This window comes from Cervus canadensis, chromosome 22, assembly GCF_019320065.1.
Source record: "Cervus canadensis isolate Bull #8, Minnesota chromosome 22, ASM1932006v1, whole genome shotgun sequence".
NCBI classification, from domain to species: domain Eukaryota; kingdom Metazoa; phylum Chordata; class Mammalia; order Artiodactyla; family Cervidae; genus Cervus; species Cervus canadensis.
Genome location: NC_057407.1, coordinates 46,574,051 through 46,587,242, shown reverse-complemented (window position 1 = coordinate 46,587,242; position 13,192 = coordinate 46,574,051). Strand labels below are relative to the sequence as shown.

Here is a 13,192-nt window from a genome sequence, read left to right as displayed (position 1 = left end):
ACGGCACACGGGGCCCCAAGGTAATCCTGCCTAAACCACACATGGTTCAACAAAATATCATCCTCCTCTCACAGTTTAGGAATAGCTGAAGCATTCACCATATTTAAAGTCAGAAATTCAAGACAAAACACAAATGCTAGCATCCAAACAAATGAAAGAGCTGGCTCACAGATTGGGTAAAAGTCCAACAACTCTTCTCTGTCTCCAACAGGGCCCCCCAACTTGGCTATTCCAGAGAAAATGCGCGAAACAGAGAGTAAATGAAGTCCCCAGCTGTAAGCACTGGAGCCACTTACCCTACTGAATCGAGCCCATTAGCTCCCGCATGTCGATTCCTTGCTCCAGTTGCCAAGTGCTGGGGCAGCCGGGGCTGCTTTCAGGAATTTTGAAGGGAAGATCTTCAGGACAAGCGGTTCCTGCAGCTGCTAGGGCCTTAACCTGAAAATCCCCAACCAGGGCCAGCTAGTCACCAGTAGCGAAGCTCCTGCCTGGATGGCCAACAGCTGGTTCCAAGTACAAGCTTGTACCGCTCTTGGCAGGACAGGCGATAAGTTGAGAGACAGGCTGTCAGGGCAAGGAAGGGCGTCTTTAGCAGGAAAGCCAGCGCCCCACGGAGATGGTGGACTTGTGTCCTGAGTTGGAACTCAGCTTCCTTTAACCCACAGGCAATGAAATCAAATCTTTCTTGGTTCCTGTCGGCCTTCAAAGAGGGTGTGTTACTCTCTTCCCACCTGCAGTCATTCATGGACGGATGTGGCCAAGACGGTTCCTGGGTGCTAAACAAAGGTATTTTAGCTTAATGCTTGTTATCTGGGAGGCAGGGTTCCCAGAGAAGGGCCAGAATGTCCAAGCTTATAGGCAACATCTGTTTCCCGATTAACTTGTATAGAATCCAAAGGTTTCTCCCTGTTACACGGGGACTGGGGAAGGAAGGACACTGCAACAGCTGTGGATGTGGGAATAGAACTGTTAAAATGTGTCCAGTGGGATGGGGTGCTCAGTCGTGTCCGACTCTTTGAGAACCTGTGGACTTAGCCTGCCAGGCTCCTCTATCCATGGGATTTTCCAGGCAAGAACACTGGAGTGCATTGCCATTTCCTTCTCCAGGACAGAGGGACTTGCCAAGTTGGAGATTCCCACCCTGCACTCTCAAAGATGAGCAGGACTATTTCCAAGAGATTCTCCAAGTGAGTCTGAGGCAAGGGGGTCTCTGTAAAAGTTTTTGGGAAACACTTCTTTAGAAACCGTAGTGAGGTTCCTGCAGGCTTGCTGTCTAGAGTGACAAGGTCAGGAAAAGAAATGGGGGTGGGAACTGAAGAGAACAAAGGGATTTGAGTATAGCATGTAACTCATCTGTTGCTCTGTAACAACCCGTCTCAAATCAACAACACATTTAGTGTTTGGTGGTTCTTTTCACAGGCTCAGCCGACCTGGGATGAATTTACTCACACACCTGGGGTAGGGGGGCCCGTGGGCCGGCTGATTCAGGTGGCCTCTCTCTCAGCTGCACTTTGAGGGTTCTGGGCCACAGTCATCTGTCAGAACAGTCAGGGTCTGCGCACACCCAGGCAGGTTCCGGGAGTAACAAACTGTTCTCAAGTTTCCTCTTGCAACACTTGTGGTATCTGATTGGCCAAAATAAATCACCTATCCAAGCCCAGCCTCAGGAGGAGTTCCCCGAGAGTGTGGATACAGGAAGGCATGGGCAAACACAGGCCCCGAAGTCTACCTCATGGAGGAATGAGAAGAGGCAAAAGGCAACTCATATAAAGTAAAAATAAATAGGAGGTTCCTGAGACCGGGTGAGGCAGGGGATCTCGGCCCTGCCTTCAGGAGGAAAGAGGGCGGCCAAGGCACCTGGACAGCTCCTCTGGAGTGAGTGAGCTGGGAAAGAGCTATGGGCGCCTTTAGGCTGGAAGCCCGCTGCCCCACTCCTCCAGAACCTCTAAAACTGGAGCCTGTGCTCAAAAAGATCTGGGAAGAGCCACAGTAAGACGGGGAACTGGGTCCAGTCCAGGATCCCTCGCGGCTCCTGCGGGCGCAGGGCTGAGGCGGCAGGGGTCTCCTGGCTCTCAGTAGGCGCGGCCCCGGACTTGGGGGCCAGCGGAACCCCTTGCGGGCCCGACTCTCCCAGGGACGGTGCAGGGGCCTCAGTCTCCTGCACACACCAGTCCGGCTCCTTGCTGGGGGGGCACCCTTGACCTTCTGCTTGCAGATAGCAGGGCGGATGCTCAGGGGCGCCCTGGCTGTAGCTCATCTCCTGGCCTTGGCCCCTCTGTGGCTGGCAGGCTGGCAGACTCTGGGTTGGATTCCCCGACTTCAGGTCCTGGCACTGGTGGGAGGGTGTCGCCAGGGTTCTTGGCATTGGGCCCCAACTCCTGATTTCATTGGCCTCAGCTCCCTACCCTGGACTTAGGCAGAACCTCTCTGGTAACTATCTGAGGCTCCAACAGTCCCAGCCAACCCCCAACGGCCCCAGCCAATGCCCAACGGCCCCAGCAAGTCCCAACGGCTCCAGCCAATCCCCAACGACCCCAGCCAACCCGCCAACGACCTTAGCCAATCCCCAATGGCCCCAGCAAGTCAAAAACGGCCCCAGCCAATCAACAAGGGCCCCAGCCAACCCCGCTAACGACCTCAGCCAATCAACAAGGGCCCCAGCCAACACCCCCCCGCCCCCAACGGCTCCAGCCAATCCCCAACGGCCCCAGCCAACTCTCAACTACCTTAGCCAATCCCCAACGGCCCCAGGAAACAACAACATCCCCAGCCCAAGGGCCCAAGCCAGTCTCCATAGGCTCCAGCCAAACCCCAAGGCCAGCACCCAGCCCCCAGAGGCCCCCTGACTCTGGATTCGGGCTTGAATCTTCTCCCCTTGGTGCGGTGGGTGCTGATACTGGGTGGGCTGCCTAGAGGAGGCAGTGTTTAGGGCGGCTGGAAACTGACAAAGGAAGATGGTCTTTAGGGTGTCCTATGCTGACGATAAGGGCGGCATGATGTCCTGGAGAGCTACCCTGAGAAGGTCCTGACTTTGGAAGCCTTTCTGGTTTCCTAGTGTGCTGCTGGACCTTAGAAAGAGAGGAAAGGGCCGAGAGAGACACCCCTGGGTAGGGAAGTATAGAGGCGACATCGTGAGGCCTTCATGGCCGGAAGAAGAGAGCTGAGGGGTCCCATCAGACGCGTGGTGTGGAGGGAAGTTCTGGGGACAGTGGGGGCAAAGACAAAGTTCCCAGGCAAGTCAGGGACTGGAAGCTGGCCAGAAATTGTGTGGGTGACTTAGGTGGGGGCAGGGGGAACATGACCTGGGTTAGGGGTGGCTCTTAGGGTGGAGAATGGCTGACACTTTTTTAAAGGTATAAACAAGTATGAATATATGTGACAAACTAGTCATTCTGATGGGGGAGGGACTGAAAGACATCCTAGTAGTTGGCTGTTCCCCTGCCCTTAACTGAGATGGAGAGGTAGGGGTGAAGGAAGTCGGGGAATGCTGGGGAGAAGGGGTGTGCCCAGGCCTCCTGGAGAGATGAATCGTTCATGAGCAGATAACCTAGGCCCAGCCAACATTCGCAGGGAGAGGTGCGCTGTGTGAACAGGGCATCAGAGAGGGGCTGGCTTCATTGACATAAATATGGAGCCAGGCAACTGGATGGGATCTGAGAGGAGTGAACTACAGGGCCAGGTAGAGAAGGAGTCTCAGGAGGTCAGGGGAGGGGAAATGAAGAAAATCCAAGGTAAAGTTGTCTTAAAGGCTGATGAAAAAAAAAAATAAAAGATCAAGTTTGGAATGAACATTTGGCAACATTCATGGAAATTAAATGTGATTATGTTTTTCTGGTACCTACCAGGAAACAGGAGGCATGTGAGGGCAAGGTGGAGAGGTGGGCAGCAGTCTATTCCCACTGGCGATAGGAGTGCATGGTGCAGACTTTAAAGTCATCTCACTTAAAGCCTGCTAATTAATTAGCACCATGAGAAAGAAATTCTGAAAGTCCTTGATAAACTATTTCTTCCCACCATTCCCGACTGCTGCTGTATAGCCCTCCAGCTCGAGCTGGCACTGGGGAAAGCATTATCGCAGCGTTGTTTATAACAGAGGAACCTGGGGGGGTGGTGGTGGGGGGGAACCTTCATGTCCGCCCATAGGACAAAGGCAGAATCATAGATGATACCTGCATGTGATGACACAGGACATCCAGCAGTTAAAAGGGATTCACATACCTGTACATCTGAATAGATCCTAAAAACACTGCTGACAAAGCTCTATGTGTATGAATATATTCATCCCTTCTCTTATTAGGAGGAAATACCGCATGTGTATTAACGAACAAGCATACAGATCTAGAAATGTAAGGAACAGATTGGAGGTCTGCCCTGTAGCAGTTAGAATTGAGAAGGACCCCAGGGTTTGGAGTGGTATTAAAGAGAACTTGAATTTGGAGACTTGCTTTTTGTTTTTCTTTTAAAGGCAAATGTAAAGTTCAGTTCAGTTCAGTCGCTCAGTTGTGTCCGACTCTTTGCGACCCCATGCATCGAAGCACGCCAGGCCACCCTGTCCATCACCAACTCCTGGAGTGTACCCAAACTCATGTGCATCGAGTCGGTGATGCCATCCACCCATCTCATCCTCTGTCATCCCCTTCTCTTCCTGCCCCAATCCCTCCCAACATCAGGGTCTTTTGCAATGAGTTAACTCTTCACATGAGGTGACCAAAGTATTGGAGTTTCAGCCTCAGCATCAGTCCTTCCAATGAACACCCAGGACTGATCTCCTTTAGGATGGACTGGTTGGATCTCCTTGCAGTCCAAGGGACTCTCAAGATTCTTCTCCAACACCACAGTTCAAAAGCATCAATTCTTTGGCACTCAGCTTTCTTCACAGTCCAACTCTCACATCCACACATGACCACTGGAAAAACCGTAGCCTTGACCAGACAGACCTTTGTTGGCAAAGTAATGTCTCTGCTTTTTAATATGCTATCTAGGTTGGTCATAACTTTCCTTCCAAGGAGTAAGCATCTTTTAATTTCATGGCTGCAGTCACCATCTGCAGTGATTTTGGAGCCCCCAAAAATAAAGTCTGACACTGTTTCCACTGTCTCCCCATCTATTTCCCATGAAGTGATGGGACCAGATGGCATGATCTTAGTTTTCTGAATGTTGAGCTTTAAGCCAACTTTTTTACTCTCCTCTTTCACTTCCATCAAAGAGGCTTTTTAGTTCTTCACTTTCTGCCATAAGGGTGGTGTCATCTGCATATCTGAGGTTATTGATATTTCTCCCAAAAATGTTGATTCCAGCTTGTGCTTCTTCCAGCCCAGAGTCTCTCATGATGTACTCTGCATAAAAGTTAAATAAGCCGGGTGACAATATACAGCCTTGACGTACTCCTTTTCCTAATTGGAACCAGTCTGTTGTTCCATATCCAGTTCTAACTGTTGCTTCCTGACCTGTATACAGGTTTCTCAAGAGGCAGCTCAGGTGGTCTGGTATTCCCATCTCTTTCAGGATTTTCCACAGTTTATTGTGATTCACACAGTCAAAGGCTTTTTGACAAATGTAAAGTTACTGGTATAATTTAAAGAGATAAAACTGAAAGTTTTTTTTTAAGTACTTAAAATGAATAGAGGCCTAAGCCTCTCTACTCCACTGTTTAGAAAGTACATTATTCAACCCTCTCTGGTTTTTTCCATTGTCTTCAGCTCACTGTGGGGACGCAGCTGAGACACAGGGCCTCCGTGGGCGCTCTTCTCTGACCTCGAGTCCCACCCGCCCATGAAAATGCACCACTGCTTTTCAGACCTCCCCTCAGCCCTGCTGTTTCTGGGGACCCTACGCAGAGAGTGGGAGGGTCCCTGGTGTCATTTGGAAACGGCTGCTGGGGGCAGGGTTCGCTTCCTGGGAGGGTTGGGGGTGTCTAACTCAGCCTTTCAGATGGACCTAGTACATGGGTCAGAGCCGAGGTCAAACTCAATGAGTGGCTCAGCCCTCCAGGGCCAGGCGCGGCCAGCTTCGCCTCCCCTGTGCTGGGCTCCGTGATGCACACTGCCTCCCTCGCCCCAGTGAACCTCTCTGGCCAACTGCCCAAGCTCAGGCCAGATGGTCAGACTCTCAGGCGGGCTGAGGTAGGACTCACAGGGATTTGGGAACTTCGGGCCCTTTCTGCTCTGCTTAGATTTACTATGTTTTAAAGAGGTTTTTGTTTTTTTTTTTATTGCCCGTTTAAAATTTAAGTTTTCCTCCTGGCAATGACTTGCGAGCAATATGGGTCAGCTTCTTTAGTCCACATCTACTTTCTGGAATTTGTGTTGAATCAGTATATTGGCAGTGATGCCACCCTCTCCAGTCCAGTCCCTGCAGTGGGATTTGGGCTCGTTGATGACAGCCCCTCTGTCCACATGGGGACCCCCAATGACCACTGCAAAAGGCTGAGTTTTTTATGTTCTATATCCAGGAAAAAAGGGATAGAGGGGAGAGCTTCATGATTATAAACTGACCCTAGAACTTCCCTCCTGTCCTTCCAGAGCCTGGCCTGCACCCCTAAGTTTGTTCTTTCCCTTGCCTGGTTCTCTAGTTGGACTCCACACTCAAGCAAGCAGAAAGTCCAGGCTGGAGATCAGAGGCCCCCATGCTGGAAGAGGCGTCTACTGTCTCTGCCTGCCTTCTGCTCACCCACAGGCCTTTGGGAGGGAGCGTGCATGTGTTGGTCTAAATGTGTGTATGTGTGTTTGTCAGAGCGGCTGCCCTGGTGAGGCCAGTGTACCCAGCAGGGGAAAAAAAAAAGAGGAAAAGGGGCTCCAATTAGCTGAGGGGCCGAGGATCCCAGATCTGGAAGTAACAGGAACCCCAGGAGGAGAAGTTTATCAAAATATAAAAAAACTTTACCCAGTGGTAATAAAAGGTCTCACTGGCAAATAGAGATCACTTAAACAAAGAAATTCACAATTACCAAAAACAGTTCAGTATTTTAAGACAACTTTGTTCTCTTAGAGAACCAGATTCAGGTTCTAAACCTTTAACATTCATTTTCTTAAAGAAATTCAATCTTATCTCAGCCAATCCTGAACATGCACAAAACTCAGTGTTCTTCCTCTACAAACCTTCCACAATTTTCTGTATCCATATTAATCTGTCCCGCACTTTCCTTTTCCATTCAGAAACAACCAGCTCAAGGACATCTTCCCCTTTAACAAAATGCATTTTCATTCCTCATACCTTAGCCTGGCACTGGGCACTGCAGCAGAGGAACATGTGGGAACACCTTCGTCTCCATCCAAAGGGGGAAGGCAGAATCAGATAAAACCTGTATGTGATGACAGAGGACATCCAGCAATTAAAAGGAATTCGCACACCTCTACATCCAAATAGATCCTAAAGACACTGCTGAAAAAACCGGAAATGTATGAGTATATTCACACTGACCCCTCCTAATATTTCACATGCACTAAGGAATAAACATACAAACCTAAAAGGAATGAAAACAGGAGATCTGCTCTGTAGCAATTACTACCGAGAAGGACTTGATTTGGGCCCTGGAATTGGGAATGGTGATAAAGAGGACTTGAAGTTAAAAAAAAAAAAGACAAATGTCAACTTAATGGTATTACTAAGTGATATAACTGAAAGTAAACAATTTTTTCCTAAGAGATATGATGAGTAATGGCCTAAGCCTGTTTCCTCCGCTGTTTAGAAAGTAAACTATTTTATCCTCCCTTGTATTTTCCTTTGTCTTGTGGATAATTGCAAATTCATACCAATCAGGTATTGTGAACAACAAGCAGAAATGATAAGTTCTGAAATATTTGAAAGCTGGGACTCATTGCACCAAAAAGAAAATCCATAGAATTTTTTTTATGCTTATTAAATGAGGGTGGGTATATTTTAGATAGTCTGCTAACTTCTGGATTGCTGGATTTTGTAATTATTTTTGTTAACATAAAAAAGACTTTGATTCTGGCATGACTAAAATGTGCTAGTTAGGATTTTGCTCTGAATTTTCAGGCTGGAATCTGGATTGTATAATGAAAGGCAGGTTTTTCACCTAAAGCAGTGTTGAAATGTGTTGACTAATAAAGATATCCCTCAGTGGGAATTAGCTGCGTTTTCTTAATCCCTTGACTCAGTATTTACAAGTTTCTCCGGTAAAACTATCCCTCTCCCTTAGCAGGGGAGGAAAAGATGAGCCTGAACTCAAATCTAACAGGGCCTGGTAAAGCAGCTTAAGTAAAGGATGGTATTTCTTCAAAAGCTTTTGCTTCTGTTTAAAAATATGAGATTTTACTCCATAATACATGTGAGTAAAATTGACACTGCATGCAAATGCATCATTTTATTCCTGAAACCCCAAATACCCCTGGGGTCCTCTTATGTTCTACCTCAATAAACACAACATGAACATATTTCAGAAACTGTGTGCGGAATCCTAATGCGTGTGTCTGACTCTTTGTGACCCCATGGACTGTACCCTCCAGGCTCCTTTGTCCATGGAATTCTCCAGGCAAGAATATTGGAGTGGGTTGCCGTGGCCTCCTCCAGGGAATCTTCCCAACCCAGGGATCAAACGCGTGTCTCCTGCATTGGCAGGCAGATTCTTTACCACTGAGCTGCCTGGGAAGCAGTCCCCACTGTAGAGAGGGCTCAACATTTCCCTCACGGGGTGAGCACGCCTTTACTGCAACAAGGAAGTAAAGGCTTTAACTGACAGGTAGCCCCGCTATTTAATATCCACCCAAAGTAGGGCTACACTTTAACTTCAGCAAAACGAAAGTCATCATTTTTGGTCTGCCGTCCTAAGTCCCTTCAGTCGGGTCCAACTCCTTGGGACCCCATGGACTGTAGCCCACCAGACTCCACTGTCCATGGTATTCTTCAGGCATGAATATTGGAATGGGTTGCCATCTCCTCCTTCAGGGGATCTTCCTGACCCAGGAAGATCCTGGGTCAAACCCGCATCTCCTGTGTCTCCTGCATTGGCAGGTGGATTCTTTACCACTGAGCTACCTGGGAAGTCCCACAGAATCCTAATGTTGTTTGAGAATTTACAAAACAGAGCTTAAACACTTTATTTAAAATGGGGATAGAAGAAACTGTCTTATTATGTAACTTTAAACAATTCTTAATAGAGGGAGAGTTCTATTTTTTTCCCCAACTTCACTGAATTTGCAGACAAGCTTAGCTGGTGAATTTGAAACAGAAGCAAAATCTTATGACAATTTATATTTTCAAAATAATGAAGTACCAGCTGAGATCTTTCCTACAATGCCAATTTGGATTACTGAATATCAACAACAATCACAAATGAATCATCTTGTTAGCTATGGAATTACTGTTGAATTGTAGGCATGATAATAGCATTGTGAGCAATTTTAAAAAGTCATAATTTGTTAGAGAGACAGTACATTGTACAGATTTGTGGGTGAAATAATGGTTGAGATTTGATTTGGAAACTTCTAACCCATCCTCAGTAAAAAAGGAAAGAAAAGAAAAAAGTGAATGTGGGTGGAGGAGAGGGTGAGTGAGGATTAGGTATAAATGAAACAAGAAAGGCAAATGTCAACAGTTACTGAAATTAGGTAAAATAAGAGAACACCCCCCCAATTTTGTGTATATTTAAAAGTCTTTATAATAAAGATAAATTAACAAGTTATGTTGAACATTGTATTTCATTAAAATTTACTAAGAAAAAAATAGATTTAACCAATATCAAATATTTAAATAAAAATACTGACCATAAAATACAGCCTGCACAGCGGGTTTTCTAAAATACTTTGTTTTCAACCAACCAAAGTATTTGTTGGATCTTGGTTTTCAGACTTGTGTGTGTCTTTTTAAATCAACCACTGCAGTTAAATAATTTTCAAAATGTTAATAATTTGTGAAGAGATTTGAATCCCATGTCATAAAATGATTATGATTGTGATTTGCTCTGCTCAAATCTGTACAAAGGCTGATGACACTGGTAATCAGAATGCAAAATCATACTTTCTGATTAACAAAGACACTGCAGATGTAGAGAGAGGCCACAAGTTCCTTATTTGCAAGCCTGGATGCTCTGCCTTTCCATGTTCAGTTCTTCCGACTGCTGGTTCCAGAAGACCAAGTCTGCAGCCTCACACGGGAGGACTTACCTGCTTTACTTGATCCCTGGAATTAGATATGCACTTCTTTGTAATCTCCGAATGGTCAAGCATAAAGTTATTTTTCTTTAATAATCAAAGAGAATGTTACATATTTATGCAATGTAGTTTATGTATACACCAAATATAATTTTATAGTATTTGTACAAATTGGTACAATCTGTTTATATTATTTTAAAAAAGAGAGTATTTCTTGAAGCAAATAACAGTTGAGTGGCCGGGCTAACACTTTCATACAGAGATGTCCCGGGTTTCAGCAAATGTCAATGGACTTGTTAGAGCAGAAGCTGCTCTTAGGAACAAGGCATCTGATTTGACAGCAAATGCTTGGCTAAACCATGCCAAACTTCAGGATGACCTGGGGCTAGGCTGGGGAAATGTGACTTCTCATACAAGGTAGACACAGACTTCAAGTCCAATGAGAGCCCCGTTAGATGAAGGAAAAGAGGGCATGACTCACGGGAAGACTGTCCTGTGGTCTAGCCTTAGATTGGGTCCCCCCAGGAGCAGACGCAGGCACAAGGACTCCCAAGTAAGTTACCAGGGCGGTGATGGCAGGAAGCCCACACATGTAGGGAAGGGACATGGGGCTGCAGCCACTGGGGACTCGGAGGCAGCCCAGAACACAGAGTATCTTGGGACTTCGCTGGTGCTTCAGTGGCTGAGACTCCCAATGCAAGCGGCCCAGGTTCAATAACTGGTCACGGAACTAGATCTCACATGCTGCAACTAAGAATTCGTATGCCACAACTAAAAAAACAAAACAGCTAATCCCACATGCCACAACTAAGACTCAGTGCAGCCAAATAAGATAAAAAATAGAGCACAGTGTCTCAAAGAAGGATGATGGGGTGGGGAGAATTAACAAGTTTCTTGGGTTTAATGATAATTGTGATTTCTTGAAACTTCAAACACTGAAGTTTCTGGTGCTTCATTCTCAGAGTATTTTAATGGAGTTCAAACTCATTTACAAAAATGATTAGGGATGTTTAGTTTGATTTATGAAGTAGTTTTTCAAAGGCTCAACCTTTCCTAAAATCTGATGCTTAGCAGCAGATTTCAAATAAAAAATAAGCACACTTGGAAGGGCAGTCATTTGGGACTTGCTGGTGATCCAGTGGCCAAGACTCCATGTTCCCAATGCAGGGGGCCTGTGTTCAATCCCTGGTCAGGGAACTAGATCCCACATGCCACAACCAAGAACTCACATGCTACAACTAAAGATCCTGCATAGCACAACTAAGGCTTGACACAGTCAAATAAATAAATATTGAAAGAAAAAAAAAGTGGCTATCATGTGATCTAAACTGAGCGTCACTTCACAGCGTGCTCTGTAATTTCACGTCCAGTAACTGCGCCTGTCAAACTGCCTGCCATTCTATGATGTATATCCTTCTTAACATTCTTCTGAAGTGGACGCTGATGCTTTCCCACATCCACAAAGATATTTCTCACGTCCACAAAAGATTTCTCTTTTGGGGGTGGGGAGTGTGGGAGGGTCACTGACATCATCACAGAGTCCACAGCGGCATATAAATGCTTGTACAACTTTTGTGCAAGCTACACATTCGTCACCAACTCTCTGGAGAAACTGAGATTCAACACAGTTTTCTATTAAACCTTGGCTTTCATCTATTTGAGCTCTTGGTCATCAAAAACTTTATTGCAAAATGCAAAAACCACTGCCAAATAATTAAACAGTTGTAGCTTTATATCATACAAAGAAATTTAAAAAGCACTGCGGCTAAAACCATCAGACCGCTCTTTGTCACCGTGCATCTGGCTGGTACTCAAGTCCCCAGCAGAGGCAGCAGCTTGGGGTACTTCTCTCACCATCTGAGACAAGGAGGAATTGACTGGCCCCAGCTGGTGTCCCAGCTCTCTATAATTTTAGCAAGCGTCCTGAATGCTGTTCTCGACAGGGAGGCATTAGTTAAGCTGCTGTGTTTGGAAAGAGAGCTGGTTATCAGGGGTCATCTTTCAGACTTTAGCATGTCTAAGTGAGAGTCCCTTTCACTGCATGCCTGTCTCACACCCCAGCAGAAGAGGTCATGGCAGAAGCAGACATATAGGCTGGAGGCCTACTGAACTCGTCCTGGCTTATTCCAAGGTGGTGATTAAAGAGAATACTTTATGGAAAAATTAAAAATGCAGACAAATGATAAACCAGAAGGGACACAGGGAAAAGAGACACAAACTAGGCCTGCCCAGGCCCACGGGGGTGTGAGTTCTCCTGTTAGGCATGTCACCCAGATCAGGCTGCTTGTGAACGTTGGTGGAAAGAGGAAGCTGCTTTGGCTAACATCTCACCATTTCTGGGCTTCCCTTGTGGCTTAGCTGGTAAAGAATCCACCTGCAATGTGGAAGACCTGAGTTCGATCCCTGGGTTGGGAAGATCCCCTGGAGAAGGGAAAGGCTACCCACTCCACTATTCTGGCCTGGAGAATTTGACTGTATAGTCCACGGGGTCGCAGAAAGTCAGACACGACTGAGCCAATTTCACTTTCACCATTTCTGCCAGGCTGCAGTCTAGAAGAATCCCATTCCCAAGCCAGTAAGAATAGGCACTTCTTATTCCATACATTATATCACCGTCCTCCTAGCAGTGATGACCTTCCTGCTGTTTCCATTGACTTGGTCTGCCTGCATCCCTGGTACACAGCCAGGCAGACCCAACCTATTACAGACATGTTCCCAAAATCAATGAGAACCGATCCTGAAGTAAGGGAGCTGGCCAGAACCTCTGAAGACAGACTTTTGAGGGACTTCCCTGGCTGCCCACTGACAAAGAATCTGCCTTCGAATGCAGAGGACGCGGGTTCAAGCCCTGGAATGGGAACTAGGATCCCACATGCTGCAGGGCAACTGAGCCTGCCCACCGTGACAAAAGATGCCACAGTGAAGATCCCACATGCCCCATCTAAGACCCGACACAGCCAAAGAGAAATAAGTATTCTTAAAGACAGACTTTTGATAAAAAGGACATTGGATTCTTTTCAGGGGTGAACTATTTTAGAAGAGAGAAAATGCAGAGTGAAGTTAAGTCAGAAAGAGAAAAA

The 13,192-nt window shown here is 46.5% G+C and overlaps 1 long non-coding RNA gene across 1 annotated transcript in view; it reads right to left on the bottom strand.

The window, feature by feature from the left end:
- Positions 1-530: 530 nt before the first annotated feature.
- LOC122424505 overlaps positions 531-13,192 on the bottom strand; it is a 94,246-nt gene continuing 81,584 nt past the window's right edge. Inside the window, exons 4-5 of the long non-coding RNA XR_006264454.1 lie at positions 7,213-7,300; positions 531-776 (exon numbers count right to left, since the gene is read on the bottom strand). This is a non-coding gene — a long non-coding RNA (uncharacterized LOC122424505). The remainder of the gene's footprint in view (positions 777-7,212; positions 7,301-13,192) is intronic.